Source organism: Patella vulgata, chromosome 2, assembly GCF_932274485.2.
Source record: "Patella vulgata chromosome 2, xgPatVulg1.2, whole genome shotgun sequence".
Taxonomy (NCBI): Eukaryota; Metazoa; Mollusca; class Gastropoda; family Patellidae; genus Patella; species Patella vulgata.
Window position 1 is genome coordinate 31,875,283 of NC_065880.2, and position 27,612 is coordinate 31,902,894.

General features: G+C 35.6%; 1 long non-coding RNA gene across 1 annotated transcript; it reads right to left on the minus strand.

Annotated features, from left to right (window-relative positions):
- Nucleotides 1-3,881: 3,881 nt before the first annotated feature.
- On the minus strand, nt 3,882-25,953 carry LOC126811860 (uncharacterized). Its single transcript, XR_007675756.2, has 7 exons — nt 25,724-25,953; nt 23,324-23,371; nt 22,046-22,354; nt 16,471-21,013; nt 9,323-9,478; nt 8,388-8,599; nt 3,882-4,526 (listed from the first exon to the last, which is right to left on the minus strand). It is a non-coding gene; the product is annotated as an uncharacterized LOC126811860 (long non-coding RNA).
- Nucleotides 25,954-27,612: the final 1,659 nt, after the last annotated feature.

The following is a 27,612-nucleotide window of genomic DNA, read 5'->3' on the forward strand; positions in this document are numbered from 1 at the left end:
TTTACACAAATATCAGGTTCATTTCATTGAGTGAGGAAAATTCATAATGGCGATTTCATGAGCAGATAGATAGTCGTTATACCTAGTACATTCTCCCAATATTCAATTATATAGAAATAATTCACAATAATTCAATGATTTCATTCAATATATGTATTGAAATACTTTAAAAACAAAGAAATGTGTAACTAAAAGTGGTTAATGTACAGTTGAGAGCTCAGTGTATTCCAATTCTTCACAGGAAATATAATGCAAACAAAGGTTTTAAAATTAAAATCAATCATTCAATGCCAGTGGTTATATGAGCATTATATTTAATTGTCCTTCCATGTTATAAATTTATTGGTTTATACTCCTTGTAGGCAACAAATGAAAGTTCTTCATAAAAGTAAATACAGTGGTAGGGTGCCCCGAGCTGCAAAAAAATCTCGAAAACTATTTACAGTTATGGCACTACATCTATAAACCACAACCCTAGATAATCTTTTATCACAAACTATCAAGAAACTGTATCTGCGTGTTATATTTCCTAAGATATATCCATTTGAATGTCTGTTAAAATACACTGCTTTTGTGTACGCGCGGTCGACATTTTTGATTTGTGTTTTCAATGTTAACGGAGTTATGTTTTCTTGGTCATCTAAAATTTGTGATTTCTTTTCCGAAAAGAATGAACCACCACTAGCATTTGGGAATATTCGTTTAAATCGTGATTTGCTATCGGACCAAATCTGCTCCATGATTTGATTAAATTTCAGATCACCGAGCATGCGCAACGCAGCTCAGTTTTGGATCGGCCATTCGCGTGTGCTTAATGTGTGCAGCCCAATTTAAATTTATTTTAGTTTCTGTAGATATATTAGACCAATCTATTTATATTTTCTGTATACCCATAGACACATAGGTCTATTTATATTGGTATTTATATGTGAATATGCCTTTGTAAATTTAAATTAGATGTCCCATTAAAGAAATAAAGTCGGAAATATGTTTATTGAAGAAAAGTTTCATGGAACAATTAGAGTATTAAATAAATAATGACAGACTATTTCAATCAATCAAAATGAAAAATGTGCAATAGCTGATCAAGTTATGTACAGATTTGAGATGTACATTGACATTTTGAAGATGGGTTTGAATAAGTGAATACAAACTAGAAGATACATAATTAAGAACAAATTGAAGTTCGGGATCACGTTCCTTCTTGTATGATAGCATTTACACAAGAATAAATATATATGCTGATTATTTTAATATGTATTTCCTATAACTTTATATAGTGCCTGAAAGCAATCCATAACATTAACAAAAACACATCGCATCGTGACCAACATGTTACATCTTCTTTCGTAACGGTATGTCGTCTATTACAACACCCTTAAATCATATACATTTATATGTACAGTATAACACCCTTAAATCATATACATTTATATGTACAGTATAACATTTTTTTTATACATATAAAATAGTCGATATTATCATGTCAGCTATTATACAACAGAAATACAGATTTCCCAAAGATAAATAGGTTTAAAATTAAGCGTAAGATCGCGTTATCGCAAGTCAAATTCTGAAAATTCTCACGGGACCTCAAAACACAGGAAACCGTGCTTCGCCAATGAAACCTTAAACATACATTATGCAAGAGCTAAATCTGCCTATTGCAAGTCTTTTATTAGGCTTCAGATGTTATAGAAATTATTATTAGACCATTAATACCTTTACACGTATTTACATGACAAGCTCAAAATCAACCCTGTAGACCCTCGGATGGCTTGCATACAGCTTGTATTTAAACAGTCGTCCATTTAAAATTAAATCAATAAATGGCTGACCAAGAAAACGTTTACCGTTAGGCACTGGCGTCACTACCGGATACTGGGGACGAAAGCCTGCCAAGCGAGGATACCATAGTCATGGAGAGTGTTACTGAATAATCGAGAATATGTGGGTGGAGTTACCGACTTAAATCAAACGATCGGCAATTCTCGTAGACGGTGCAGACACAGTTGATGCCTATTTCTAGTCCAAACTTCCAACAGGGACAACTCCGTTCAGAATAAAGTAATTTGACTGGAATTTTCAAAATTTTCTTTTTTCATCATCTATTTTTGAATTATTATAGCAACAATGGCCAGCTTTTTTTTTTATTAAACTCTTAACTAATGCATCTTTAAAATAGGCCATGTTGGAAACATGGAAAGTGGATGTATGTTTAATATTCTAAGTCAAAAGACAATCCGTAATATACCGAAGCCCAGAAGGCGCATTCCAAATTCCAAATTCCAAATGCGAAATTCCAAATTCCAAATTCCAAATCCATGTCTTACCAATAAAATAGCAAATTGGCTGCCCCCCCCACCCCTCAACTAAACAAATTAGAATTTAAATAAATTAGTTTACCTATCTGATGCCTAGGCCTGCGAAAGCCCAGAAGACTCATTCCAAATTCCAAATTCCAAATGCGAAATTCCAAATTCCAAATGCGATCGTATAATGTGGTCGTATATTGTCGTCGATCCCGTCCGTCCGGCCGTCCGGCGTCCACAATTGCTTATGGACGCTGTAGAGACTAAAGTTAATATCCGATTGACTTTAAATTTATACACAGTGTTTAAGGTCATGAGACCAAAAAGCCTATTGATTTTCAGCGATTTGCAAGTTATGGCCTTTGATCACTTTGAAAAATCTTGTGACGCTCTAGAGGCTAAAGTTATCATCCGCTTGACTTCAGATAGATACACAGAGTTTAAGGTCTTGAGACCATCTACAGGCTTCAGCAACGCTTTCGGGCCACCAACACCACGGGTGATCGCCCCCCTAACTGGTAAACCAAAGGTTACCACAAGGCGACACAGGCATCTGAGACAGCCCGTCAGACAGTGGGAACACACGAAAGACCCATCAGTACCGATACAGTGCGCCGAAGTCTCACAGTGCCCAACAACACCAGAACTGGCGACACAGGCAATGGAGAACTGTTCTGTTCACAGATAAGAGTCGGTATTGCGTCGACGTGGCCAGCGTTATTCTGACCAATGTGTCATGGAACGAGGCTCATGGGGAAGTCCAAGCATAATGGTCTGGGGTGGAATCGGACTGAACCAGACAGAAGGCGGCATCACAGCAGTGCGCTACATCGATCAAGCTCCCAGTCCCCACGTCATACCACATTTCGCACGTCATCGAAATAATGTTTTTCAGCATGACAACAACCTACAAATCAAATTAATAAACCTGTTTATAAGTGGGTAAGACGCTGGCTCGCTAGCCTGGACGTCGGGTGTTCGATCCCTGCATTAGCCGAGAAAGTTCATTCAGATTTTCCGGCGTAGTTCCCCCTTGTCGGTGATGCAGGACGGAGGGGCTGACAAGGACAGCTGTCTAGTCCTTCGGATGAGACGAAAAACCGAGGTCCCGTGTATACATTGGAATGCACGTAAAAGATCCCTTGGCAGTTGGAATTCGATATAAGAGTAGGCGATAGTGCCGCTGCCCGGGCAAAATTACCCTCATAGCACACTGTATGGCGTATGCCCGTCTTCATTAGCCCAGCATAGGAGCAGAACAGTAGGACGTTAAACCCAATTTCATTTCATTTCAATAAACGTGTTTGGTCATAGCAGTTGTAATGTAGATGGTAGAAAGTTAACATAACAGCAGTTACCTTGGTGGCGTTATTTTGGCTGTTTCTGTTATATTCATGTCTCTTTAAAAATATATCGAGTTGGTTGTTGTGTCCTTGAATTCATTTTATATGTCAAAGATCTCTAATCACAAGGTCATAAATCAGAACAGCAAAATTCCAAATTTAAAAAGTTCAAATTTGACAGGGAAAATAACCGACAAAATGATTTCCTAACAACTGGAAACAATAATAGACATATAATGTTTATTAACCATACGATGATTTCAAATGATGACTAGAATTTATGACAATTTCAAATTTAATTTTCTTAAATGTGGGCGTGTATAACAGTCTAGTTATTTCATTCAATAACAATAATTATAACTGATTCTATTGTTAATATAGCCATCGTCATCCAGCGCAGGTGACTACCGGACAATATACGTCCACATTGAATGTAATTGTAGTAGTTTATTAACCGCGCACCAGTTATAAGTACATCATATTATTCAATAATAGAATATACGAAGTAATCAAATAACTCACTCAGAATTATGTGAGACGAAATGTACATTATATAAAACAGAAATACATAAGATAGTAAAAACAAATTACATATAAAATAAAGATGAGACACAAATTCTAAAATAAATATCTAATAAATCACATTCAAAAACATGGTTGCAACTTGGGTTTTATTGGCTCATAACTTAATAAATTAAATGTGGGTGTGTATATCAGTTAGATTATCAACATAGTCATTGCCATTCATCTCGAAAGGGTCGTAAGAACCTTGTAGAACTCTGCTCATTATATCTGGAGAAAGAAGTTTTCCACTAACAGAATCATACATTTGTAGAGTAGGGTAACCATCAACGTTTGAGAATCTCTTTTTCTGAAATCAAATTAAAATATGAAGGATATTAATTGCATATAGTGATGGCGCGTGTAATGAAAACCAGTGGCTGCCAAGCAGATACGCCCACATTTTGCAAGAGATGGACAGAGAACAAGCTAAACAAAAAGAGATTTTTTGTACAATCAAGGACTATAATTATAATTATAAAGATACATGTCAAGCTTCATCAAGATCGGATCAAAATTGTGACTTCCAGAGGACCCACAACCTTGATATACCAAATATTTACACTATTTGCGTAGGAGGGGTGTCCATTTGTGCGGCAGTTTTGGTCACATTTTCACGAAATTCGAATTCAGCCGTTATTAGGGTGTAACGGTAATATATATGCTCTTTTTTTAAATTTTAAATCGGATAATAATTGTGACCTCTAGAGGGACCACAAGCTAAAAACAAGATTTTTCGTACAATCAGGGGTCATGATTCAGGAATTTATGATCAAATGTGCAAATATCGGAAAGAACCAAGATCTCTTTGTTATAAACAAGCATTTCACAGTTTCATCAAAATCAGATGAACATTGTGACCTGTAGAGTGTCCACAAGTTAAAAACGTGATTTTTCGTATAATCAGGGGCCATAATCCATGAAGTTATGGTCCGATTTATGTCAATATCGAATGGAACCGAGATCTATATTTTCAGTTCCGCCAAAATCGAATAAAAATTGTGACCTGTAGAGTATCCACAAACAAATTGTGGACGGACGGACGGACAGGGGCGACGACAATAATTATACGTCCACATGAAAATGTAGGCGTATAAAAACAAAAACACCCAATATTATTGTTAAAGAATAAGAAGCCACGCCGAATTGATTTTTAGAAAATGATGTCTTCGTTTGTCTTAAATGTTTATTTTGTGCCATTGTAGGTGATAAGTAGGTGATTTAAGCTATCGTCGTGAATCATTACATTAGGCGAACAGAAGAATTTTATGGTTTGGACATGAACGAATTAGATGACACGTACACCAAAGGACATAATTTGTTTTCAATTCTGGGTGAAATACAGGATAACACGTCTGATAATCGTGAGGGAAAAATTACCGGATATGTATTCAGGCATAAGTAACTAATCCAGCAGTGAATAGGTTCGAAATATATTGCATGTCATGTTTAATAAATGGCCATACACTCGTGTGACCGTGTAGATATGCTGTGTAGCGTACACATGCGGTTGCTATGCTTACTTGTGTTGTCATTTCGACGATGTTATTTTTTTTCTTCGCAAAAAACCCAGTGTATAAAATAATTAGTTTCTGTCTTATTCATATCAGTATCAACCGGTCTTGTGTATATTCTTTTTAAAAATATATCACTATCAGTTATTTACGGTCCATAGGGAGTTCAATAAATTGTAGTATTTTTATTCACTTGTTGAAAATCTTCGATTTTAACCAGTCTGATTATGACATAATGACCATAGCAACCATTATTATTATTGTCAGACCAGCCTTGAAATGAAATTTACTTATCATCTTTCAAATACACTCACTAACTTTGTTTTTTGTGCGTTTCAGGTGTGTGTTTCAATAAGCCAATGGTTGAATTTCATTGTTGATGACATACAAGTAAAAAAATCATTTCCTAGAATAAAGTTTTGAGGTGTAGAATTTTTAGCCACTGTAAACAGAAAATATTACCCAGAAAATATTCATTCGCAGCGAGTCGTCCAGGAAGTTTAGAGCAATGTTATACTCATTCGACGCCACTTTTCGACCAATAGGAATCCAATAAATTTCCATTTTGAGCTACAATATATATTTGACATCAAAAGTAATACCCTCTAAGGCGCGATTATCCAGGTTTAATATGGCCGAATTTCATTTTTGGATGGTCGAAGACTACCACTTTTGAATGTATTAAATGATTTTGAGAGCGGCAAAGTAGTGTACTCAAGTCATTATTTACTTTTACACCCGAATTGTTGTATTTTAAAACTTGTTGTGGACGTATTCAAAGAACTAATGGTAAATAATCAACAAAGATTTTAAAATGAGTTGATATTTTACAACGCTTTTGGTGTCGAAATGTCGTCTACAACCCCTACTTTCGATGTGCGGGTGGGGGGGATTATCGATATTCCTTTATAGCATGTACTAATAGAATTTCCAAGATCGCTCATCGGTTTGTTTTGCATTCCCATGGACACCAGACAAACCACAACCTATAGCTGAAAATTGTCCTGTAACTTTTTTTGGAATTGTAATTATAGTGGGGTAATTATAAATTGATGCAAAACTTTCGTTTTCAGTACCAATTTGAAAGTAAGGGTCTATAGAACAATTTTGTTTCGAGTGTCAAGCAGTCAGATAAACAAAATCAAAATGGCCGCATTCACAGCCATTTACGTCCCGAATAACTGGCCACAGATCACTAAACATTTGCCCATTGACTTTAATGTTAATTCTCGTCTCTTAGACCGACTCTAACTTTTTCCCAAATTTTCGTTGGGTAGAACGCTTTCTACCACAGATGGAGCAACATGTGGCAACCTCTTGACCAAAAGCATGTATGAGGTTCACCATGGAAAACTTGAGATACACAAGCTGGAAGTAGAGACAAGAAAACATGCAATTTTGGACCCTACATTTCAACCTAACCAACCTCTCAACTCTTGTATCCTTCCGCCTCAAAATCATGAATATTCAGCAAAACCTGGTAGAAAATGTATTTTCGAACCCCTTTCTTCGATTCTACACCAAAAAGTCAACAAAAATCGCCATGCAAAAGGGGGAAAAAGGGAGAGAAAGACTAAAAATAACTTTTGCCCTACATTCGTGGGTGACGGCGTAGAAATATTTGGTGAGCTGTGTCCAACTGATAAAGCAAATGGACTAAGACTAGTAATTATTTCCCTTTATTTCATGAGCTGTGTCCAACTGATAAAGCAAATGGACTAAGATTAGTAATTATTTCCCTTTATTTCACGAATGTAGTGCGAGTTATAAATAGACAATTTTTCCCTTAATTTTTTTTCTCCCCTCTTCCTGCATTTTTGGGTTGACTTTTTGGTCTAGAATTGGAGAAAAGGGATCAAATTTGCAATTTCATAGCAGTTTTGGGTAATACTGATGATATTACAGCGGAGGGATAGGGGGTGTAAAGTGTCTTTCTGCAGAGCAATCATTGTGTCGGAAGTGAGATTTTCACCCCTGTCAACTTCAAATCCGTTTAGCAAAAAATCTAAATGGTCAACCCCCTACAAAATTATGATGAGGAGATTGCCAAATGTTGTCCCCATTGTGCCTATAAAGATTGGAACCAACGGAATGTTGAGCAAAAAGCTACAGCCTGTGATGTTACAGTCATTTAACATTGAAGTCAATGGGCAAATAATTGCTAGTCTGAGTCCAAATACTGATGCGGCACGAAAAAGCGGAGTGACTAGTCTTAGAGTGACGCTAGACACTGTTTATTTCACAGAGCATCCCGGCATATCGCCAAAGGAATTAGAAAGAAATCTTAAAAGGGTTACGTGTCAAGATAAGCTGGTTTGACGTTCACGTCCAAACTACTCAATGTTTTGAGCTGAATTTCTGAGACAAAGTAAATACACAATTTCTCTATTTTTGTCGTTTAAATTCCATACGTACAAGGTCTTTTATTTCTGAGACTCTGTTAAAATCGGGATGGTCCCTTTAACCACTTACAAATTACCTTTATCAGTCAAGTTACCTGTAGATCATGATCACTCGATGTTTAATTACCTTAAAATTACTTTTACCCCAGTCGATATCAAATTGATCAAAGTAGATCATCTAGACTTAAACTATTTTGTTTGCCCAGGTAAAAAGTACCCGCATGATCTAAATACTAAGCGTAATTGTAAGCTTACCAGATTTTGAATGTTACTGTATGGAACGGCCAGCCATGGCATCGTTTTGCGGTACGCTTCCCATTGCGTTTCTGTGTTTTCGTTATCAATAAGAGCAATAACTTGGAAGTTTCCGTTTTTGTTACTTTTAATGTGGTAACGTTTGTAGAACTCAATGACTTTTGGTAGATATTGTTGGCATAGTATGCTTTCTGACCATGTAAATAATATACCTGTTAATAGAAAAAAAAAAATCAAATACCATAATAATATCATAATGTGACAACCAATCCTTACTCTAAGGCTCCGCCAATTCTATAGTACGATTGACATGGAACGTGGCATTGTTGGTCCGAAGTAAAGCGTGCCTTAAATATTCGGGTATCTTGCCAAAATGTTTAATTATTTTTGAAAGTATCATAAATAGGTTAGGTGATTTATGTAACAGATTATTGTTATCTTTAATCGAACCGACTTTAATGCATTCAAAATCAGGATCGATTGTGTCCCGGTTAGTCATACATTTCAAGAAATAATCATGATATTACAAAATATCTATAAATAAAAGAACCAAGAAAAGAATTGGACACCCGATACATTAAAAACATTTTCGATTTTGTTATTTGGCATGAAATCGATAAATTTCTGTTTGTTTTTTATATCAATTATTGGATTAATTAAAGGAGATTCATTCGAACAAAATACAACAAATATTTTATAAGATTATAAAACTTTCTATGTTATCGTCGTTACATTTTTTGAACAGAAAGAAACATTTGCACCCAATTATAAATATGGTAGACCGTTTATCAATAGTAAATTTTGCATGATATTAGTGCTTAATTCTTTGACATTTAGTTATTATGAAGTTTAAAAAAAAAAAAAAAAAAAAAAAAAAATATGTTTAACCGTTTGGTTTTCCATTGCGAAAGAACTCGTAAACAATCTCTACTTACCAATTATGGTTCTCGGTCCACAGATTGACTTGACAGGTATGACGTCACCGTTGACCTTTTCCACTTTACTTCCAACAATGGCCTCCATGATGTGTGGTGTACTTTAAAATGCGTCTCGTATTAATAATGGACTGCATGCAGTTCGTGTGTTGCTTTCTGTTAAAAAGATGTTAGAATGTTTTCGTATTTATACCCTCACACCGCATGGTGTAAAACCAGTGCTGACGAATTTTATGCTTATTATTAAAGTCATTACATCAGCAAGTTCTTAGAAATACTAAATAACTGGAAGGAAATTCGTTTTTTATTATGAACAGTCTATTTATAGTAACATTGCGTCAATAGATGTAATAATTTCTAAAAATAAAATCGAGGCAACCAAACAAATCATATGCTGTATATCTAATTGGGTGACCGTAATGGCTATTTTGGGGAGCCCGAATAATCGACACCGAAACTGACCAAACAAAGCCGGAAATAAAGGGAACGAGGTGTATATTCATAGAGCAGGATATTTAGTTTGGCGTGATTAATTCTAACTGAGAGAGAGAGAGAGAGAGGGGTGGAGTTTAACGTCCACTCGACACACAAACTAGGTCATCTCGGGACTAGGATATGGTTCAATTTCATTTCAATAATTCGCTTGGGCGTGGTGATCTTTAGCAGTGGGAGGAAACCGGGGGAGCCGGAGAAAACCAGGGGCGGATCCAGGAATTTTTACAGCAGGGGGTTTGCCAGGTTCCTGAGAAAATGTATTCCCCCCCCCACCTCCGCTTGAAATTTTTTGAGAAATACATGGTCTCTATCGTCATTTTGGCGTATATACATACACATTGATCTTTTTAAACAGAGAAATCCAACATCCTGTTTGACGTCAATTTGTATTATGAAAAAACACCATGACATTGTGATTCAATTTTATTGATGCAAAGCATTAATTGTGATATCACATATGTCTATATCATTATCTCGCGCTTTGAGTGCCCATCCTGTCCCACATCCGCGCCTGAAAACCCATTAGGTACGCAGGCGGCCCTACCCCTTGTCACGTACAATCGGGGAATCGAAACCATAATCACCATTTGTGAAATTTAAATCGCTAAAAGGAATATCAGTTGATGGCCTATATTGGATTTGTTTTCTTAATTAAATGTTAAATAATGAATCTGAAAACATTTTATCGTACATTAAGTCGTGCAAAATTAGATAGGGTCAATTGTCAAATAATGCAAATGTCGATGAGCGGCACGGTCATTTAGCTTACCATAGATCTACTGGTAATATCTAATTAATTGTTGCGGTACGTAGACATTTTAAATTTAAAGAAACGTTCGTTAGTCCCGAAAAGACCTAGTTTGTGCCTATGGAATTCTCTCACGTTACTGGAACATTTTTGTTGATATAGACCGTACCGTCCTAAAATAGCAAGTTGGAATAAAATAGAAAGCCGTTTATTTTTCTAGTTTTCTGTTTAATGTATCCCAATATCTAAAACCCTATAAATCAGATCGATATGCACATCCACAAGCATTTAACTACAAGAATAGTATAATTACCGTTCAAAATGTTCAACTTTGCAAACTGGGCCTGTCATCTTGTTACGTCATATGTTCTGAACTCGATATAGTTTTATGCCGTATTCGTTACTCCTCGGTTTTATGAGAAATACGACTAACGAAATGGTAAATAGCGTTCGTAACTACAAAAATTGGCTCGGAAGTCGTGGTTTCTACTGGAGAACTCGGGTAGCTAAAATTATATCGAGTTCACGACATATGACGTAACAAAATGGCAGCAAAAGTTGTAAAATTGAACGTTAATTATAATATTTTTGTAGTTAAATGCTTGTTGTAGATGTGCATATCGATCTGAATACGTGATTTGTAGGATTTTACATATTGGAATACATTTTCCGAACAGTGACAAGAAACACATCGAACAGAAAACGAGAAAGATACATGGTTTTCTTTTGAAATGGACCAATATAATTCGTGTTCTCCAAACTTCTGGTATACTACAGCGATGGGTTTGACAGATTTCAGAATCTCTAGTTTAGAATTAAATCACGTCAAACTAAATATCATGCTCGATGAATATACAACTCGTTTCAGTTCGTTTCGGCTTTGTTTGATTAGTTTCGGTGTCGATTATTTGGGCTACCCAAAATAGCCATTACGGTTTCCCTATTAGATATATCTGAGGCAAATACTTCTATTTGGGAATCATTTCCGTGTGTGACTTATTTTTGCAACGTAAATCAGGAAAAATTTAAACTTAAACGGTAGCTGACTAACAGAATATCTTTAGGGATTTGAATTTCACGTGCCGAAGAAAGTAAAAGTAGAAAGTTGGATTATTGATCGTAACCCTCGTTGGTTTCATGTTCATTTCTGTTTTAGTACGGAGAACCAAAGATGCTCTTCTTGACAAATCAAGCCGCAAATACGCCCCGTGGAAGATGCAGCGTTCCTTCAAATGGAACTTGTAGAAACTATGTATAGACTACAAAATAGATCAAGGTTTCAAGAAACACATTTGAAGTTTTAAACTGATATAAATGTAAGTAGGCTTAAGTATTCTTGATTTATACTTTTGGTTTCTTTCGTTGAAACAAATCGCCCTTTAAACACGTATATTACAAATATAATTCTGTACTTTCTGTACATTCTGGGTGAGACTTCTTTGCTTACCTGTTGATCTAATAGCTAACAGTTGCGAGAACCCTGTGAGACTTAAGCGTCTAGTAGACTCTGTGATTAAATGGCGGAAAATGTCGTAGAGGACAATCATATGTATGATACATTGACAGCGGCTAACGACATGATTATGTACTGTCATGGTACGTACGAAGTAACTAAGTCAGTAAATGTTTAATGTTTGTTAAAGAACTCTTTTTGGTGTCTTCGGTGGTGCGGTGGGATAAAAGAAATAAAACGAAGCCGATTATATACACTCACTCGTTTTAATTTCACTTATCGATATATCGATGATGTTCTATCACTGAATAATCCTAAATTTAGTGATTATGTAGAATTCATATATCCTGATGAGCTCGAAATTAAACACCCTACTGACAGTGACAATTACGCTTCTTACATGGATCTGCGTCTCGATTTTGACAATTGCCATAAAATGGGTGTTAAATTGTACGATAAACGTGTTGACTTTGACTTTCCGATTGTCAACTTTCCATTTATTAGTAGTAACATTCCATTATCACCAGCTTACGGAGTGTATGTGTCTCAGTTTTCCCGATACGCGGGAGCTTATTCCTTTTAATCTGATTTCTGATTTTTTTATACGCCCACATTTTCATCAGACTAAAAATCGGACTAAAATTGACGGACACAATGGCCGCCCCCTTGTACGCAAATAGTGTAAAAATATGGTATAACAAAGTTGTTGACCCTCTAGAGGCCACAGTTTGTGTTACTCGCTTATGTAATCACGAAAATAAAGTCTACGGCCGAAGAGCAATAACTGTTCATCATTATAGATATAATCTGAATGGCGTATGACGTCATATATAACTTAGCCGACGATAATAATAAATTATTAAAATGTTGACAATAATAAAATGCTATACTATGAATTAACTAATATTTGAAATGAAAGGATTAAATGAAACACAATATTCGAAAGATGTTTATATGCTAAAGTGTTTATGAATTAATCTACAGCATCGATAATATCGATTTAATATATTAATTACTTATGCAGAATAAATATAAACGTGCAAAACTATAGCAACATTCGAACATTTCATGGAGATTTATTGATAAAACTTTAAAATTCTTTAATTTTGGACAACAAATCAGGAAATGGGTGAACATTTTTAATACTGATTTTAAGCTCTGTGTTAAACAATTTAGTAAATCGAGTGAGTTCTTCGCCATCGGACGTGGCTGTAGACAGGGCGATCCGTTATCGCCCTATGTTTTTTTGCTATGCGTTGAAATTTTGGGTAGTTTAATAAGAAACGAGGAAGACATTAAAGGAATTAATTTAGGGAATAAAAACCAAAAAATCGTACAATATGCGGATGACACTGCTCTGACACTTGACGGTAGCGAAAAATCTCTTAGACAGGCCTTGAATCTTCTTAATGAATTCGCAAAATATTCAGGTTTAAAACCAAACTTGGAAAAAACTTGTTGTGTTTGGATAGGTTCATTAAGAGGAAGTCAAGAACGATTTTTAAATGTTAAAAAAAATTTAATCTGGGAAATATCGGAATTTACGGCCCTAGGAATAAAATACAGTACTGATATCGATAAGATAATAGACCTGAATTATAATGTTAAGTTTCAAGAAGTTTGTCACTTGATGTCAAATTGGTCTAAACGAAATTTAACTGTACTCGGTCGAATAACTGTCGTAAAGTCAATATTAGTACCAAAATTAAATCATTTACTAACAAGTCTACCTTCACCGGATATATCTTACTTAAAAAATATAGAGAAATCGTTATATAAATTTGTTTGGGGTAATAAAGCTGAAAGAGTGTCCAGAAAAACTATGGTTCAAAATTTTGAAAATGGTGGATGTAAAATGATTGATATAATAGCATACTGAAAGTCGTTAAAAATTACTTGGTTTAGAAGATTATTAAAACATCAAAACACTGCCTGGGCAAAATTGTTAGTTAATTCTTTACCAGATAAACAGTTGTTGGTTGGCTCTTTCGGGGATGATTATTTCTATAAACTATCAAAGCGTACAAAATTGTCTTTCTGGCAAGAGGTTTTTAATTATATAAGTATTGCGCTAATTAAGTTAAAACCGAAAGATAACGAAATACATAATATTCTACGTCAGCCATTGTGGTACAATTCAAATATAAAAATAAACAATAAAACAATATATTTTGATGTTTGGCATCAAAAAGGAATAAAGTATGTTTATGATCTTTTCGATAAAGGTGTTTTTATGACATACGACACGTTCAAATCTATCTATAATTTCTCTCCACACTTTACAGACCTGTATGGATTAAAACAATCACTTCTTGCTAAATGGACTACTTTAAACAACATAAATGCTAAAACAGTAGATGTCAGGTTAATATTACCCATTTACCCTCAAATTATTGAATTCATCTCTATGTTTGATACTGGGGCAAAATATTTCTACACACATTTCTTAGATAAAAAAATTCAAAAAACTAAATCCGAAAACTCATGGGAATTAGATCTAGGAATGAAATTAACTTTAGAAGAATGGGCTCGTATTTACAAGCAAACATTTGATTTCACCGTCGATACTAGGCTGAAATGGTTTCAATTTCGACTCAATAGTAGAATAATTGGTACAAATAAATTTTTAGCTAAAATTGGAATTTTTAAATCAGATTTATGTACCTTTTGCAAAAAAGAAACTGAATCATTAATACATCTTTATTACAGCTGTGAACATGTACAGGTATATTGGAAAGAATTAGGAAGCTGGATTAAACTAAAGGCAAACAATGATTTTGATATCACCTTGATAAAATGTTTATTTGGCATTGATACTGATGATAACAAAATTCCAAATTTGATATATAGTTTAGCTAAGTTACATATATATAAACAACGGCTTAGAGAAAATAAACCAATTTTGAAGGTATTTAAAAAAGAATTATCATGCTATTTTGAAAAAGAACAAATTATACTTGGTGACAAAGTTCATGATAGATGGAAACATTTTGAACGGGAATGTAATAATAAATCTTATCCAAAACTTTATAAATTAAAGGCAAATAATTAGAGATCAGTGAACATATAAAATGTCAGTAGTTTGAACAATAATAACACAATAAACACAAGTCCATCACTTTAATGAATAATTCCCAGGGGGTAATGTGTGTTTGATACTCCGAAAGAATACTGGATCTTCTTTAGAAATAATGTCCTAGTCTTCTAGGTCAAATTGACTATAAACGTCTCCCTCATTCGGACCCGGACGCTGCCTTTCCACATTTAACTGTAACTTTCCAGATTTTTTATTAATTTCCATTCGGGTAAATCCCGCTAACTTCAAACTTGATTTAGCTGGATATGTCCACATGCATCTCGGTAAGACCTTATTCTTTTCCTGGTTCCGTTTATGTTGATTTATCAACGTTTCTACAAACCACTGCTCTGGGCAATATAAAGGACGTTACAGTAAAATAAACCAATAAGATAATAATTAAACTCCCGAGGCAAGTAAAAATAAATATTTTTTTCATTATATTTTCTTCGGTATGGACGGTATTCGTACCGCAGAGCCACCGATCTAATTACCGATGCAATAATCTGGTACAGGGATGGGAGGTGCAAAATTTGTTTTGCACAGACACATAAAAATCCTCTCTGCGTCCTGATTAGACCACACTCAGACCTATATATTTCATGTTTATAAAGCAAGGGAAATAACTCTCTTATACGAGGGTTATCTGGGTGCAGACTACAGAAAATTTATTTAGCCGATCGTAATAATTAAGTCTTGTCCCTTACACGGTTCTAACAGTTGTAGCAACTTTTAGCAATGTCTGTCTCTAAAGCTTAAACGATGTTCGCCATGAAATTTGAGGCCTTTATACATAAAAATTACGCTTACGTCAGTTTAACAGTGTAACTAAGCTGGAAAACACCTTTCTAAAAATAGCCCTTTGACCGATTATACAAATCATTTTCAAGGCCAAGTGGTATGGTTCGGACTATTACTTTGCCGTATTCATGCAGGATAGGGAAAGCCCAAAAAAACATGGGAATAACCATTCCAAAAATAATTTCTACCGTGGTTGTTGTAAATGATTAGGTGATCACTTTATAATCTAAGCTAATAAACTAACTGATTCTCTCACCTAAACCATTGATTTTATATGGCAATATTAACGTCAGGTTTCAGAAGCAATTAATTTTTTTTCCCCGTGTTAAATCTAAATATATAAATAACAAAATAACACAAATCATGTGCGAAAAACGTCAAGACAGAAACAAAATCATAGTAATAGCCTTTCCAAAAAAGGTATTTCTAGCATGGTTATTATTTTAGTTGGACATATTAGTATTTGACTTACATTGAACAAAGATAAAGATAAATCGGGTAGGATTTAGTGTTAGTGAACGAAGGTGGTTAGATTCTGACATCGACCCATTATTTAATAAATGTGTTAACTCTACCTGTGCAGTATTTCAAACATGTATATAAACTTCCCCTGGCTTCTGCTTTGTCACAAATGGTTCCTCAGTGATAACAGCCAATATTCGTAAAATAATAAAATTTATCACACGGATCAGACATTACTGATTCTAAAATATTTAAGACCGTTGAAGAAAGTACTAAACTATTCGAAATCTACTAAAACATGCCATTTACACGAGATTCTTTTTTCTCGACGTATCCGTGACGATCGGTACAAAACTAGTCCTGGAAGAAAACTTTCTATAAATATCAATTGCAACGAGCCATACATTGAGCTATAAGGGGGATTATGCCCATACAGCGGAGTTTCTGCCTACTCTTCATTGAATTTCGATTACCATGGGTTCTCTTACGTGCACACGAACGTGTATACGGGACCTTGGTTTTTCGCCCCACCGAATGACTAGGCACAGTTCCCGGTCGGGCTCTACGTCCTACACTGCAGACAGGGAAGAAACCACGCTGGAAAATCCCGGGGAAAACTTTATCGGCCCACTAACACCAATGGGAAAGCCCATATTAGTCACGAAAATAGACTTGGGAATAACCTTTTTTAAAAACATTTACGATCTGGTCATGGTAGTCGAGACAGTATGGAACAGACTTATCGACAGGAAGATAAAATTTTATTCTATCATTGCATCCACCAAGCAGAGCATACAAAGATAACAGTTTAAACAAAAGTTGGGAACGTCTCGGGTTCGATATTTTCAGTAGGTGTTAAGCGGCATTCATCACCTTAAGTGGAAGCGGACGTTAAGCCAGACTTCAAGTCAAGTCAAACACGGAACTTCCTTTTGGTTTTTGTTGGATGGTAGTGTTGATTTTTCCATCGACTCGGAGCGAGTATTTTAGGGTAATGCCTCTGCAAAAGTTTATGACTGTTCCTGAATTCTGATGTCGTATGATGAACTGAACTTAAATGGTATTCTGACGAGTATGGGTGATGGGTCAGTTCTGGTTGACTTTGCGGTGGAGTTTCCGGGTGCTATTGTAGAATTAATAGTGTTAATGGTTTGCTGTTTGGGGTACTGGTAAAAGGAGGAACTCGTGGTCACAAATATTAATATGGTGAGTGTTTATTACCTTTACTGTACGTCGTCATTCTTTCTTTGAATGTTTGTAACGTTGCTAGATGTAAGTAATTTGTAGTCCATATTATCGTGTCGTGTGTTATGGGTCATCATTTCTGTTAAATTTCAGCACTGTAGCAGATGACCATATAGTCAGACGTATTTTAGAGCTTCAACGCCGCGGTCACATCTTACAGCGACGCACGTAGTTGACTGTAGTTCATTTGAACGTATTTCACCGGTCAACTAGGTTGGAGTAGGGTGCCGTTTTACTACGGTCAACTACGGTAAACACTACGACTAACTAGGGTAAACACTGCGGTCGATTAGGGTCAATTACGGTCAAGTACGTTCATACTACTGCCCCAATAGAGTCTTGGCATCCAAGATCACCGCTGAAACATTTTGGGCTAACCACGGTCAACTCATGGGTTTCTTGAAGGTCCAACTACGTTTAGAACTACGCTGAACTACCTCTAATTAGGGAGATGAATTAAAAGTGTAACAAATGTAAAAACACAGTGTATTATCTTTCAGACCTCATCCGGGAGGTGGTTTCATATGATCTAGAAGATGTAAGCATATCCTTCCTCGTTCCAAACACAAGACACTACCCAAGGCTATGGTTTAGACCTACCTACAGATTCTTTAGTATTCATAAATTATAAAAGTGGCTAATAAGTTTATAATGACTAAATAATAGGGAAATACATTTGTTTTATTTATTTAATTTCCTATTTTATATTTAATTTTTATTAATTTAAATTAAATCATTTTCATACTCTATAAACTTCTTATAAATTTGAATAGAAAGAGAAATGTAATATTTTATGTAAATAAAGCAAATTTGATCACAAGCATCTCGGGGATTTACACTAATATAAATCTTATCCGTGTTCTTCTTTGTTACCTAATGCTCTTTTATACAACAAAATGTACACCATTTGTCTGTTATTTACCTTCTATTGAAAGACTTAAGTACCATTTTAAAATACACATAACATGAATAGTCAACAAATAACATTTCCGATACGGATGAAATGAGATTGTTATACATACAGCATAATGAACTTAATTGAAATGTTACAAAAGACTTCAACATAAATGATTGAGAAATGAAAAGCGAAAGTAAATTACGATATATTAGGCAACACAAATAAAATAACTTGTTTCTCGGGCACCGCCCGCACGCAAAATTGGTTGCGCGTGCAGTCTATTTATTAGTCTTGATGAAAAAAAAAAAATATGTAACGCCCGCCCGCACATCGACAAGCAAGTCGTAAAAAAAATATCCCGCATGTACCTACATCCGCCATACATGTATATCTATTCAAATGTATTAAAACTGATTCAGATGAACATGCTGTCTTTTTTATCCGAACAATGGCGAAGTTTGGCAGATTTGCCTTTTTTATTGATATCGAAAGAACCTCCATTTTGTATCACGTGATATTAATTACCTCCCCTGATAAACTAGAATTTGATTCGTGTTAAAAGTCATTGGCGACAATATTTCCATCATTCGATCGTAATCGGCTCATTATTGCCGGCTTCAGTCGGTCCTTGTTTGGAAAATCCTATTGATAAAATAATGAACCGTAGAACAGGTTAATTAATTATAGCTAAGAATACGATACGATGACGATAGTCGTCATAATGCATACCTTAGAATCTGGGTCATTATTAGCACATTTACGGTAGTTTCGATAATCCGGAAAATAATAATTGGATTACCGATTTGATGGTTTTACTGACCAGTTGTTAGTTAGATTTAAATAGTCATTCAATATAAACACCGGATAGAACACCGAATATCCTGAGAAACACACCGAATATCCCAAGAAACAGTATTTCCGGCAATCTCCAATACCGATGACACGGTGTGACATGCATTGGTTGGAATTCGGTAAATAATTATAAATAAACCGGCGATACTAGATTTAGTTTTAAATACTGTTTACCATGATTATTATTTTTGATACACCTGGTGAAAGAGGCTTAGTTTTTAAAAATATTGTTGTCTTTATGGAGGGCTATTACATAGTCGTATGGAATTTTATTTTAAACCAATTTCAATTATGTGAATTAAATATGGAAAATTATTTTCCTTTCAGTCAGTGTTCAGTCTCAGTGTTTTAGTAGACTTGATTTTGGGTTTATGTTTTAAGTATGTACAATAAAGTTGAATATAACGGAAAGCAAAAACGTAAACAAGTAATGACTTTCTCATTTAAAAAAAAAAAAAGAAAGACCGCCCTCCCGCCCCAACAATTTTCAGCAATAGCCAAATTTTATTTTGCACCATCAATGAGTAAAAAAAAAAAAAGAAACCGCCCTCCCTCCCTACAGTTTCAGCTGTCAGTTGCCCGAGAAACAAGACATTTATTTTGTGTGGCCTTATTTAAGTGTTTTAAATTCACGTATAACAGCTTTTGATTGAAATTAAACACTTTCTCGAGATTTCGGCAATTTGCCGTTTGAAAAGTTTAAGTCTTAAACTAAACCATGATACTTGTAAAATAGAACAAAAACAAGCGTTTCCAAATAAATAACATAAATTATGTGTGAATATTGTTATATCTTAGAAAAACAAGCGGTTGGCATGCGAGATACGGCCACATTTTGCAAGAGATGGACTGAGAACAAGGGTCCATTTGCTAAAAGGCGATTTTTCATGCAATCAGTGGCCATAATCCGCCATAAACATATATCAAAATAGGATGAAAATTGTGATCCACAAGACAAAAACGCGATTTTTCGTAAAATCAGAGGCCTTAATCCAGGAAGTTACAGTCCAATATGCATGAATATCGACAGGGATCGAGATCTGTGGGTTATAAACATAAATGTCAAGTTTCATCAAAATCGGATAGCGTCCACAAACAAAATGTGAACGGATACACGTATAAAAGTATTTTCTTGGGATGAATAGTTTCATTTGCAAGGAAACCGTTGATGAAATATAAATTCTCATTCGTACATTAGAGATGGTAAAGGGGGTATTATGGTGCTGCCGTTGATGTTGAGCAAACTTCCCTGATACGCACATCACTGTTATAGTATTAATGAGATCTTAAAATAATGATATGCAACCCCTTTCATACAACTATAAGATGCATTCACAATGTTGCCTAAAGGCAGTGTTCTTTGCCTGATAATATATATACAGACGCATCCACACTTTTGCTCAAAATAATTGCAATAGATATATAATTTGTCACTTATGTAGAGGTCCCTAATCACAAATTTGGTGTAAGCTGTCTGGAAGATAACAAAATAAATGCATAACTATGCCACTGCTTAACGAAACGTTCATACTGTGATATAATAATAATATATAGTTTTCTATACTGTACTCTCCCAATAATGACTAGATGCAGATCTAGGTTAAAAGGGTTTCCTGTTTCTTTCGATTTCTGTATTACCCAGAGTCAAACGGAACGGTTTTCTGAAAGTAGATAATCATATAGATTAACGGAAATTATAGTTCAGTTACGCAACCGTGTAATCAGCATGTGGGCGCTTAAAGATGCATTGTGTAAGAACTACATCTTCCTATTGAATGTATTTATGCGGCTTCAAATTTTATTTAAATTATTATTTAGACACTCATAATCACCCCTCTAGAGCATGGAATGGCATGAATATTAATTGTATTACGGAAACATTTTTCAAAATGATAAATTTTAAATACATCTTCTCTTGAATAAAATATTGTTTAAACCAATCGTATTACAATATTCGTGCCATTTAATCGGTTAAAATGTCTACACAACAAGAAATTATAATAATCTATGATCAGCGGTACACGCGGCTTATTATATAAATAACCAGACACGTTACTAAATAACCATAATAAATAGTAACTGTGGATACAGTGAGGGCGTGGGGTGCAATTTGTTTATATTTTGGGGGGAATTTGTATTGAATTATTTTTTTATAATATCATTTCGTGGTCCTCGTCTTTTAATATGTCAATTTTGTTACACATTTGCCATATCCCTTTTCTTTACTTATTTATTTGTCTTCCCTTGGGGTCTTCATAACTCCCAAGTTATGGTTGACTGTTTCATTTTCGTATTACTAAGTTGTCAATATAAAATCTCTGAAGGTACACTCAGCATATCATTTAGTTTTTAGACTGGGATGACTTTCTTACATCTATCTGTCCGAAATTGTGTGTTTCTCCTCAATCATATCTACGCAACTGATACCAACCAGACTAGCTTGCGCGACCATACCATATGGAAATAACAAACGGTTTGAGTGTAACATGTGGTAACTTAGTAGTATATATATATAGGTTTTGATATGGTATTTTCTTCCAAAAATAAAATATCTTAAAAATCCTCCTGCACCGATTTTCATAAATCTTGTACCCCCCCCCCTCCCAACACACATAACACACACACATATCCCTTATTTGTTAAAAGCGTATTTTGCCCAATTCCGAAATCTTAGTTACACAATGTTTGCTAACCTGAATATGGATATAGATATCTGGGATCTATTGTCTCCGATAAACCAGTATCGACATGGTTGCTTGGTGGGTCATCGCGTTGACGTGAATTGAGATCCTGTGATTGACGGGTATCAATCCCAGAATCTCCTTGAGGTTTAATCGGTGCATCACAGTTCTCTTCGATCGTGAGCCTGGTTTCCTCTAAGGGTTGTTGCGGCTGTGGTGATCGTTTCTTTCTCCGCCGAATTAAAATGCCACTAACCACAATAGTCACCACGATAGCAATGACTAGTATTGGAACCAAGACCTCCACATACAAGTTTGATTCTATAATACAAAAAAAAAATTAATGCAAACCAAGACGGTCGTTTAATGCAATTTTAATGCCCTATGATTGAATAGAGCAATAGAGTCTGTGGTATTGTATCTTATTGGCATGCTACGGCCACGGTTGGGGTAAGCACGGGGGCAACCCTCTCCCTCCCAATTTCCACCCACGGCAGCAGAAGAAATTTTGTTACCGAAAGGAAAGCAGGCGGATTACATCTCGCTCCTTCCCTAGCACTTGGACCCCTTGTACTTGTGCATATGCAATGACGGCAAACTCCTTCCACCAAAATGGACAAGCTACTCAACACCCTTGTTAAAGAAAAGTTCCTTTTTGAAAAGCGGCAGCCCCGGTTCCACTGGCTGAGCTGTTAAATCTACCCCTGTCACCGTTCTATAATAAAGATCGGTTTTAACCACCCACTTTGCTTTAATGACCGGGATATGTTCTGTGTGTTCTTGTAGAACTTCATAAGATGAAATGGGGTTTAACATCCTGTCTTTCTTGCATCAACCGAGATAATAAAGACAGCCATACGTCATACAGTGTGCTATGAAGGATATATTGTCCAGATGAAAATTGAATTTCAACTGTCAAGGGTTCTTTAGCGTGCGTTTTCCGAACGACTAGACGCTGTTCCACATCAGCCCTTTCGTCCTGTACCACAGATAAAAGGAAGTCACGCTGGACGGAACCCCGGAAGTCCCTGTTTGTGTCCGCGCCTCGTTCATTAAGCCATGGTGGCTCCCAGAATTTCATGGGTTTGAGGTATTATATGACTAATATATATGACATTTTTGTTCAGAATAATACATATTGTATAAACAAAAAGGTCTTAAAACTAAACACGGTATAGGATTGTATAACCCCGGTAGTTCTTACTGGTTTTGCATTGAATTTCGCACATTGTATTGGTTCTTTAATAATAATATTAAGCCTAAACTAGTAATAAAGTATATCATACTTACGGTTGGCTCCATCAGGAGATCTGTTCATGTTCATGCGGTCATAGTAATCTGTTGACGAGAAAATAACAACAAATAGACAGTGATGCCATTTTTCTTTCTTTCATTGGCTTTATTGCCGCTCTGCATTCTGTTGTGAAAATATTTTATCAATATTTCGTTCCTAATCCAAAATTTGTATTTTATATAATTCATTATAGACAAAACAGCTTTGATCGAATAGCGTGTATACAGTTGTACTGTCCTATTATTCGTAAGTCGGAAACCCCCTTTCCAAAAATAGTTACATAGATCTAAAAATAAATGCAATAAACATGACCTGTACGAACATGGCCTGTACGAGCTTTAAATCAGTTTAAAGGCATAGGGTTGTGTGGCCGAACGGTTTAACGCGTGTGCGTTAGTGGTTCAAATGAAGTGGTCTCGACCCGCATGTACGTGACAGTAATAATAATAATATAATTGATTTATAGAGCGCCAAGTACAACTAATATAAAATTACAACAATCACAACACATTAATCCATAAAAAAAGACATAAACAAAAAACGGAGAACATTATTTAGTACACATGGTAAAAGTCTGACACAAACACAGCTAGAACCGTATAAAATCAGTTGTAGATTTGATTAAAAAGTTCGGTTTTGAGATACTTTTTAAAACCTTTAATAGAATTTGACAAGTAATATGATATCATCTCCTTCCTTGTGGTTTTTATACTGGTACCCTGGTTTTCTCCCACTGCTAAAGAACCCTGCGCGCAAGCGAATTATTGAAATAAAATTGAACCATAATATGTTAGTCACAAAATAGTTTGTGTCGAGTGGACGTTAAACCCCATTTATCTCTCTAAATCAATTTAAAACTAGACCTATATGCAAAACCATTAAAACCCATAACTAACTTTTCATTAGAATTACCCCTACACCAATTGATAAGCTGGCAGACTAGGTGGGCGTGGAAATAGTACAGGATTGGCCCTTTAATGATGTCTTTAAAATGGTCCATGACGAGGATAAAAAAAATAATTTTACAAAATTGCTGATACTATCAATATTATGGCACTGTTTCATACTTCTAAAGATACAATTTCCATATTATTGAATTGATTTTGTATATTCGACCGTCGAGAATTAACATATCAGAAAATCTAGGAATGCCCGATTTAACAAAAAAAAGAAAACAAAAAAAAAAACCCCCCAAAAAAACCGTACCATCCATATTACTGAATTGATTTTACGTATTCGACCGTTGAGAATTAACATATTAGAAAGTCTTGGAATGCCCGATTTAACAACAAAAAAAAAAAAAAAAAAAAAAAATGAAACGTAAAGCTTTTGAATTGATTTTGTATTTGGAATTCCCGATTTAACAAAACAAAACAAAACAAAAAAAAACGTAAATGTAATTTTTAAGACATGAGACAAAAGCCAGACAAATCAATCTGATTTATTAGTGGGAGGAAACCGCAGAAAACCTAGAAAAAGTCTGAAGGGGTCAGACTGGCGACCCTACTTCTTGTCACGTACACGCAGGGGTTAATCTAGTGTTAATGGACAATGAATACGTCATTCGAGATCCTTTGCTGCTATAACTTGTTTTCGATCAACAGGAATTTACTTGGCGGTTTACATCGGACTATATACGCGTATAGGGGCACGCTATACGCGTATACATTGTATCGTGCATGTTTTTTTGTTTTTTTTTTGGGGGGGGGGGGGTACTTACTGCAGGGAGGAATAAATTCCATGAGGTGAGTGAAAAATGGGGCATTTGTGTTGTAATAAGTTCGAATCAAAAGTTCTGAAAATTGATGCACATATCTCTATAGGCATGGAAGACTATTCTCGATTTTCCTGAACATTGATGATTTCCAGTTAAATGCCGCCCGCCCCTCCATTACCCATATTGGAATGAGCCGACTCAAAGCTAGCCTGGCCCTCACGCCTCCGCAGGTAGAAACCAAGCCAGGGTTTCCTGAATCCATTGTCCAGATATGAATGAGGGTACCAAAATTGGCGGGGAAAATAACTGACCAGGCCATGGTATACCTACGTGTAGTATATACCGTGTAAACCGCTGTGTCAGTATACCCCTATGTAATACATGTAATTATCACAATGGTCGGTGGTGTTATAAGGTTAAAGTTTAAAGTTCGGGACGCCATAACGGCACTCCTGTTTTCACCACGTAAAAAACCGGTGGTAAAATAGATAAATTTTCTAGATGGTATTAAACATTAGCGCTTATTATTAACTCCCACATAATATAGTTTTAAAAAATGAATGGGTAAAACCTTTCACAAGATGACTAAGATGATATTATTTTGCAACAACGCGTGACAATATTCGATTAACAGTTAATTACGTTTAGCAATAATTAATTAGTAAATTGATATCTGTACCTTTACAATATTTGAGGCATGTGTCCAGACTCCCCCTCGCTTTTGCTTTATCACAAACAGTGCTGCAGGGCGAACATTCAATGTTGTCAAAGTAATGGTCTGTCACACACATATTAATCGCGACATTTACGCAACGACAATAGTTTTCGCTTTCGTCTCCAGCCCACACACCACAAACAACCACTACTTGGATCTTACTCCACGCCGTACTGTGAACGACTGAGACGCTGTATTAGTACCATCCCTTTTCTATAAATAGCAGTTATGCAATGCACATTACAGAAGTACACGTGGTTTGTGCCGGAGTTATTAAGTACATAATACAATACATTCTTTACATAGACAACACTATATTATGTATTATTGTATATCAAGAACTATCTAGAACCGTATTATTGTGTTAAACCATATATTATTCGTAGATGTACATTATCGAGTCGATACTGGGTTATCATGACCACATTGGAATTCCCACACAAGAATTGTACCTTCGTTTCTACACCCTGTCAAATGGATAATGCCGTATCCTGTCAAATTGTTGCATCATTATCCATCAGTTATCAAAAGGTTCATGTTATTTTATTATTTTTTTACTCTTAGTTTCTGACCCTGTTACGCCTTTCGGTAAAAGCACGTCTCTAATGACCAAGTTGGCGTTTAGTGAATAAAGGGACATAACTCCATTTTATGATGTTTTCTAATTAATTTAGATTGAACAAAATATGTGAAAGGTTTATTTGTCAGGTTCAAAAATAAAATAACCAAAATATTGTTGTTTAATTTGCTAATAATAAAGGACATAAATAACTTTAGATTCTTTGTTAATAGAATTAAGATTGATCTTAATACTGTATAAAAATACCATTGTCCGCGTTGTTGTAAAAATTGTAGACATTACATGTCCGTTCGTTAGTCATTAGATCAAAAATGCTAAGACACCACTCATGCCATACCAGATACTGAATTACAGTACTCAGGTGCCATTGATTGGTAAGATCATATCCTGATCATTACTGAAGCAGTTGAGATGAACATGTCTCTACTGTGCCGACAGGTCAGGTACACCCGATAAAAATAATGTTAACTGAAACGTTTAGGAACTCAATAATCATCATCAATTAATAAATTCTAAACCATTAAAATTTAATCAAGGGCCAGATAAAGATTGGCTAATCCTTTTATGCAGTTCAAGACCAGAGAAGAATGCTATAGACTTCCAAAGAGAGGAACATTTGAGGATAAGCTTAGCTTGCCTTGAGTACCACGAACACGGTTTTTAATTTGAACTTGAACATTTTATGAATGAAGCAATATATGGATACCTGTGCAATTTAATTTACTTAAGTCCGGCCTACACTGCCACGACTTGCCCACACTCTACCCAACGCAACGTCTTGTCTCACGACCACGATTCAATCGATTTCCGTCGTGTCGTGGCCCGTTGGCCCGACTGAGCATGTTCAGTTGTAGTCGGATGCAGTTGGATGCAGTCGTAACCCATCGTGTTTGTGTGGACACTCAAACGACACGATCAATTGTCTTACTGTTGTTTAGCCAATCAGAGAGTAGCATTTAGTCATGTGACTGTGCAGGTCATGTGCTCCTTGTTTTCCCGGTTAACTTTTGGAATCACTTACTAGAGGGAAGTGGCGTAACTCACGACGCATAATCTGTGAGAGTCGGGCCTGTGTGGACTGGTACCGTCGTAGGCAAGTGAAGTAAAGACGCGACCCGATTTTTTTGTACAACTACCCAAGACGCTGAGTCCTGTCGGGTTGTGTGTAGTCGTAGCGGTATGGGCCGGGCTTTAAAATTCTCGTATTGCTCAGCCATTAAATTGTTTTCAGTACTTTTGATGACATAAATCTGGACCTATTGTTCATAACTGC